The 7,495-nt window shown below is 43.9% G+C and overlaps 1 non-coding gene across 1 annotated transcript; it reads left to right on the top strand.

Moving 5' to 3' along the window:
* The first annotated feature begins 6,641 nt into the window (after positions 1–6,641).
* TRNAG-GCC (transfer RNA glycine (anticodon GCC)) lies at positions 6,642–6,712 on the top strand. The gene has a single exon. It is a non-coding gene; the product is annotated as a tRNA-Gly (tRNA).
* Positions 6,713–7,495: the final 783 nt, after the last annotated feature.

Here is a 7,495-nt window from a genome sequence, read left to right as displayed (position 1 = left end):
GTTCAGATAAGGCTGATCTACAGCACCTAGGAGATGCTGGCTGGCCGGGCAGGTAGGTCAATGCTCCCTATCTCAAGCTAGTCTCAGTGAGGAAAGAGAGCAGCCCTGGCGGGTCTGAGCCCCTAGGGGTGCTGTGGGCCCCGGCACTTGCCCAGGCAAGCCAGGCGCTGACGCCGCCCCTGACCAAGGGGGCGGGGCCTATGTGCCGACCATGTCAGGGGCGTGACCTACTGTGTTGCTGTGAGTGGGGCTAAGTGGCACAGTTGTCGTGAAGCCCCACCCACTTAACACAATCTGCAGATGATAAAAGATCACTTTTTACTTGTACAAGCACCGTGACGTGTGATGTAAAATAAGGTGTGAAAACTGCTAAATTTACCGATTACACTTGTGTAGAGGAGTCAGAATGCATAAAGAGGGTGACAGTGTCACTTTAAACCAAAGCAAGTTTTCACATAAGAAATAATTGAAATGCGGAAAATTGGTTCCACACCCCAAAAATAATGATTTTTTTAAAATTCTGAATAACATGTAGAACAGATTAAACAAACATTTAGAAACAGCTGAATATGTGATAAGTTATTATAAGTTACAGTTATTATAAATGTACAGTATAGCAATCAGCATGTGGAGTATAATGTATAGTAAAAAAAACAGCAGCAGTTTGTAGATACAGGATGGAACTGCAGATGCAGATGCAGGAGCGTAGTACAACAGGCTAGAATAGCGAAGCAGGACCAATCAGGAAGTGAGAATCACAAAGCTGTGCAGGAGGACAGTGACAGAAACTTTTCTATACAGCAGTGTGAATGGTTGAGTGTAAGTGAAGGCACATTATAGCAGCAGTGTGCATAGCTGAGTGTGAGTGCAGGCACATTATAGCAGGAATGGAGAGGATGGGAAACACAAGGGCTGACAGAGACTGTAGAGAGCATAAAGGAATGAGCAGGGCCGATGTGGGCACATACATGGCAGCACTCTCTGTCCGGGGAGAGAGGGGATACAGCTATGGAGAGATTACCTCCACAGTTCTGTCCCCTGATGCAAGCCCCAGCCTGACATGGATCTGCTATGATTTGGAAGGTGAGGGAGACTTCCTGGGTCAGAGTACAGTGCTGTAGACCCCGCTATGCAGACTATACCCCTCCCCCACTCCCACTCGCACCCAGTACAGAGAGCTTTTAAACCAAGTTACAATTTGGAAAAACTGCGAGCTGTTCTTGAAAAATGCTCTCAATCCAAGTTACTCTTAAAGCGAATGTACCATCAGATACATTCGCTTTAACCTGACCCACAGGTAGATCGGCACCGGGAAGCCAGTGCCATGGTCCATTTTTTGAACTGCGGCCTGGTTCCCATGTACGGTGCCGTTCTATCCACGGGTATCGGGCCGGGGCTGAAGCACTGGAGGCGGGTCGGCCCACTGATTCTGCGGCTCCATTGATTCTAATGGAGCCGCGTCATAGAGGGGGGATTCCTCCCACTGGGGCAGCCCAGCCCGCTTCCAGTGCTTCAGCTCCGCCGGCGCCAAATCTATCTGTGGGTCATGTTAAAGCGAATGTACCTGATGTACGCTTTAAACCAAAGTACCACTGTATATATATTTGCTAGGGTCTGGAGAAGGGTCTTTGATCCAGGATTTATTCCAGATTTTGAATCCAGAAAGTTTTTTTGGGGTTTATTTAGATTAGGATGATGGCCATCTACTCAATTACAACATTATGTGAACAGAGCCTTTCTGTGCTTTCAATCCACTCCTGGTTTTGGTTGCTATGAGGACCTGACATGAGGACCAAATACTGCCTGAAATATACTGTGTGTGAACCCAGCCTTAGGCTATGTTCACACTACGTAAAACTACGGCCGTAGTTCTCGCTGCAGAACTACGGCCGTAGTTTTGCGGTGTGTGACATAGCTTTATGTTGAATGGGATCCCGGGTGGAGCGTACATACATCGTACACGCTCCGGCCGGGAGCCCATGCGGCACCGGAACAAAACTGTCAGTGCACACAGTCAGGGGCTTAGCTAATGTCTCCTGGGCCCTGGTGCGAGAGATCAACTTGGGCCCCCCCCCCCTTCACAACCAAGTAATGCTATTGGTATATATATATATATATATATATATATATATATGTACACACACACCAAGACAGATATTAACAATAACATAACATATTACCGCCATACTGTTACTGACCAAATCCTGTACACTGAGACCAATATTACTAATAATACCAGTATACAAGGGGGAAATATTACCGCCACACCACAACCACTACCATCACCACCATATTGTTATTGACCAAATCCTGTATACTAAGACCAATAAAAAACACAGTACCAGATAACAAGTAACAAATAATTTCACCACATGCTGACTAACACCGCCACATACCGACTAGCACTACCACATACTGAATAACACCGCCACATACTGACTAACACCAACGCTGCTACTAATACCACCACCACATACTAACACCACCGCTGCCCCTATCCCCGGCAGCACGCGCATCATAGAGATGCCTGTGGCTGTGACTTCCTGCACAGGGAGCGCACGTTAGAGACGCTCCCTGTGCAGGAAGTCACAGCCACAGGGAACTCTATGATGCACGCACTGCCGGGGATAGGACGCGACACCCCCGGCAGCCGCGCATCAGCCAGGGGCAGACGGAGTCGGCCTCTTGTGACCGCAAGCAAAACAATGCTTGCGGTCACAAGAGTGGTTGATGGGGGGGCCATGCGGGCCCCCCCTTGTGGCGGGCCGGGTCGCAGTGGCGACCGCTGCAACCCTGGTAGTTACGCCACTGCACACAGTGAAGCGAGTGGCTCCGGCTGCTCGCTTCACTGTGGGCTATGGGAAGCTCTGATGCGGGCGCGCGCTGATGCGCCCGCATCAGAGCTCCACGGAGGAAAGATCATCCTGCCGGTACTTAAGTACTGGCCGTGATGATCCGGACCTAGACCGGCTGTTCCGTGACCCGGCCGGGGTCACGGAACGCCCGGTCTGATACGCAGTGTGAACATAGCCTTATACTGTATATGCTACATCTTATATAATAGCAATTTTTACAATGGGTAGCTCTAGAAGCACTGCTGTGTCTGTATATATGCTGCATGTCTATAATCCACAGCTGCTAGATGAAGAAAAAAAACATGTGTATTGACACAAACCAGGGGATTAGACTGAATAAGGATTTTCCACAATCCTATTTTCACAATAAAGTAGCTCTCTGCAATCCTGCCTGATTTACCAGATACTGAGGCTTATGCTGCCGCTACCCGGCGTGACTGTTATGGAGATCTTCAGTTGTTTGTTCTATCCATTTCTAGAGTCCCTACCAATATGTCATAAGTGGCTGTCACCCAACTTTCCTAGACCACTGCATGTAAGCTATTATTCCATAAAACCAATGCAGAGAATCGCTGCTCCACATTGACAGGAATATATTACTAGCCCCTCTGGGTATTCTATACAGTAGAAGGGGAAGATGACAGTAGAGAATTAAGGAGATTTTGCTGCTCTTTTGTAGGATTAAGAGTAATTGATGTAATTATCCCCAGTGAGGAGCTCAGAATCACAAGACTATTGTGTCTGGACCGGGACTCCTATCTGATCTGTATTCTTCATCCTGTGAGTGATGCTTGCCTAAATTGTCTGAGCTCTTGATATTTAGAGGAAACTGGAAAAGAGACACTTCCTTGTATCTAGAGATGAGCAAATCACCCATCTAAATGAAGCAAATCGCTTCGTTTGATCGGCAACCAGCTTATCAGCCACTTGCCGGGGGCTGGGAAAAGCTGGATCCAGTCTTGGGAAACTTCTCCCAGTTCTCCAGGACTGGATCCAGCTTTTCCGACACCCGGGAGCAGAACAGGGTTGAAATGCTTGCGGCTGATAAGCCGATTGCGGATGAAACAAAGCGGTTTGCTTTATTTGGATAGGCGATTTACTCATCTCTACTTGTATCTGACATGTTCAATGTGTTAGTATGATATCAGTAGTGGATTATAATAGGGGCGGCAGCCCGGGGACCTGAGCTCCTGGGGGGCCCATGACCACCCAAAAAGACTTATACTTTCAGTGGTGTACTGTCTCCTGGCTACACTTCCGCCATGATTTGCAAAAATCACAGTTTTTTTTATGGCAATTTTGCACAAATCAGGACATCATGACATTATCTGTCCTGTACTATGAACGGCAGGCTAGTGCTGCCATAGTTACAGTGGGGTGGGGGGCCCAGGCTTGGTGAACAGCCCGGGGCCTATGGTAAAGTTAATCCACCCCTGTATGATATAGGATATGAACCCTTTTAGGCTATTTTCCCACACAGTATTTTTGCTCAGTATGTTGGTCACTATTTCGCAACCAAAACCAGAAGTGGATTGAAAACACAGAAAGGCTATGCTGAAATTTAGTGGATGTCTGTCATTTAAAGGCAAATAATGGTCGTTACTTCAAAACAATGGCAATTATTTCCCATTTATTGACGGCCATCCACTTAATTTCAGCAGTGTGGGAACATAGTCTGTGTTTTTAATCCACTTCTGGTTTTGGTAGTAAAATACTGAGCAAAAATACAGTGTGGGAACATAGCCTTAGGGTAGAACCATGCGTTGGCCCACATTTATCATAAATGTGTTCACAGCTCAAAGTGATGTCATTGGTTGCTGTCTGCCTGATACATAAACCAGACAGGTAATCCAGGCCATGTTGTAGACCATGAGCTCTGATTGTTTAAGCCAACTAAAAGAGTCTTTCTTTTATTCAGTTTGACAAATTTCTCACATTGCTCTGGTAAAATGAAAGCTGAGCTCTGATTGGCTGCTACAAGCGACTGACTGAGACTATTATGATAAATCAGCCTCATTGAGTTTTCTTGTATACTTTTCAGGGCTCTAATACTTCAGGTTGCCCAGCGTCCACTAATCTTCCTGTCTGGGTGGTCATAAGTTGTCATGGGCTGAGTCTTCCCGTTTCAGAATAATTTGAGCACATGTCTGTGCATCTCTATCACGCTATTTATTTAGGTCCTTAAACCCACAGTCCGACTGACACTAGGATGTGATACAGTTACAGATAACCAAATTACACTAATATAAAATTAACATATACTAGTTTTAGATATCTAACTGTAACAAACAATGCGATAAGGTTTTATTGAGCAGGTTGTGCAGAAAATTTAAATAAGACAGCAATAGTTAAGAAATCTATTTCCTTAAAATATTTGTTTGCTGAAAGACTGTGGTTACCCTACGTAAGCGCAGTACCTCTCTTTGTCCACTTGGTGACATACTAGTTCTATGTGACCATCTCACATAATATGGTGCTGTATTCCACAGTCACCCAAAGATTCCCAGATCCCACATCCCAGGTTCCTCCAGCGACTCCCTGATGCCCAGAATCTCACACAGATCGCCGCTGTTTCTACTGATTCCTGGATCTCAGGGCCTGCAATTTATGGGCTTCTCTATATACTGTAGCTTACACACACAGTGTAATATATTCTGCAGATCATTACAACACTGACCGCCCTTAACATTGTATTGCATTCAGATATGGGGGTAGTTTTCTGTAATTACATATAAATTATGACAAATCTGCTGTGTTTGGTATTTCCACAACAGAATCTTGTTACCTCCTGGTTACCTGCGGGTTATCTATTCAAATTTCAACCATGACCTCTACAGAGATCTGCAGAACATTGCTCTGCACTCTCTGCCTACTTCAGGAAAGATACATAGTGATATATTCTGATTGTTACACTACTGAATTTCCCTTGAGATCTGCTGTGTCTTCTCTGCCCCTAACAGATACAGAATGATATATTCTGAAAACTATTACACAACTGCATCTGCAGAACATTGCTCTGCCCCCTCTACTTTCTAATACATATTGATATATTCTGATTATTATTACACACATCTACACTCTCAGGATCAACAGAACATTGCTCTGTCTCCTCTAGTCATTGACAAATACATAACTATATTTTCTGCAGATTATCACACCTCTGACACCTTCCTGACAGATACATTGTGATATATTCTGACTTCTCTTCAAATCTACAAAACATTATTATCTTCTCTGCCTTGACAGATGCATAACTATATACTTTACAAATTGTTAGAACACTGACCTCTGTAGGCATCTGCAGAATACTCTCTTCCCTCTACCTTCTGTTAGATACATAGTTCTGTATTCTGCAGATCATCGCACTAACCTCTGAAGAGAAAAACATTGCTCTGACCACTCTACTTCTACATGATACATTTAGCAGCTTTTTACATCATTGACCTCTGCAGAACATTGCTCTGCCTGATTTACCTCTTGCCAGATGCATTCTATATTCTACAAATTATTAAACCAATGACCTCTAGCAGCAGACTACTGCTATTTTCCTTCAATATCCTGACAGGTACTTGTTGATATAGTCACATATTATTCTGCAGATCATTACATCTGTGACTTCTGTAAACATCTGCAAAATATTACCAAAGACGTTCAAGCTTTGTGGTGATAGACATAGTACCAGAGGAGCTCCCTCCCCCTTTTGCAGTCCTGGAATCTGCTGGAGGGGAATGTCCGACGAACAGCTCAGAAATTCCTCGGCTGTTCCAGAATAAAAGCACAGCTGGAGCATTGGTGGTTCAGTGGTAGAATTCTCGCCTGCCACGCGGGAGGCCCGGGTTCGATTCCCGGCCAATGCAACACTATGTTTTTATTAATGGATATATATATATATATATATATATATATATATATATATATATATTATTTTTTTTTTACTATTTATTTTTGAAATGCCCTTGATTCCAGAGTGTTATACAAATTACAGGTTAACATACAGAATTTACCCATATAGAGTGTAACATAAAACTAAGAAAAAAAAACTACATGACTAAAGTAAATGACAGACTGGAGCATAGAGAGAGAGAACCCTGCCCACAAGGGCTTACAATATTACCATGATCATAGAAAGTAGAGATGAGCAAATTTTAAGCGCTTCATTACACTCAGCTGTTAGCTTGTCAGATGGTTTCCTTTGATCTTCGCTCCCTGGGAAAGCTGGGTGCAGTCCTCGGAAACTTTGTTCTTCTCTAATAGAAAGCCTATTCCCAGCCATCTGTGATTTTTGTTCATTGTAAAAATCTTTTAATTGACCTTAAAGTGAATGTACCATCAGGTACATTGCTTTGGGTTTTTTACCTTAACAGATCTGCAGTGGATTGCCGTTGGCGAGGTCCCTGTGCCGCCGCCCATCCATTAAGGTAAAAAAAAAAACAAAGCAATGTACCTAATGGTACATTCACTTTAAAGTCTCCTGAGAAGTGGTTTCACAGATGATATTTTTCTAACAACAGAAAAAAAAAATCTATGAAAATAATGCCCATAAAAATTCAGTACATTTTTTTAATATAATGCAGTTTGGTCTAGGTGCATTTTTTTCCGTAGACCTCCATAGTTTAAGGTGAAAATGTATGTTGCACTTT

The sequence above is a fragment of the Dendropsophus ebraccatus genome, chromosome 4 (assembly GCF_027789765.1).
Source record: "Dendropsophus ebraccatus isolate aDenEbr1 chromosome 4, aDenEbr1.pat, whole genome shotgun sequence".
Classification (NCBI taxonomy): domain Eukaryota; kingdom Metazoa; phylum Chordata; class Amphibia; order Anura; family Hylidae; genus Dendropsophus; species Dendropsophus ebraccatus.
This window is presented reverse-complemented; position numbering and strand designations above follow the sequence as displayed.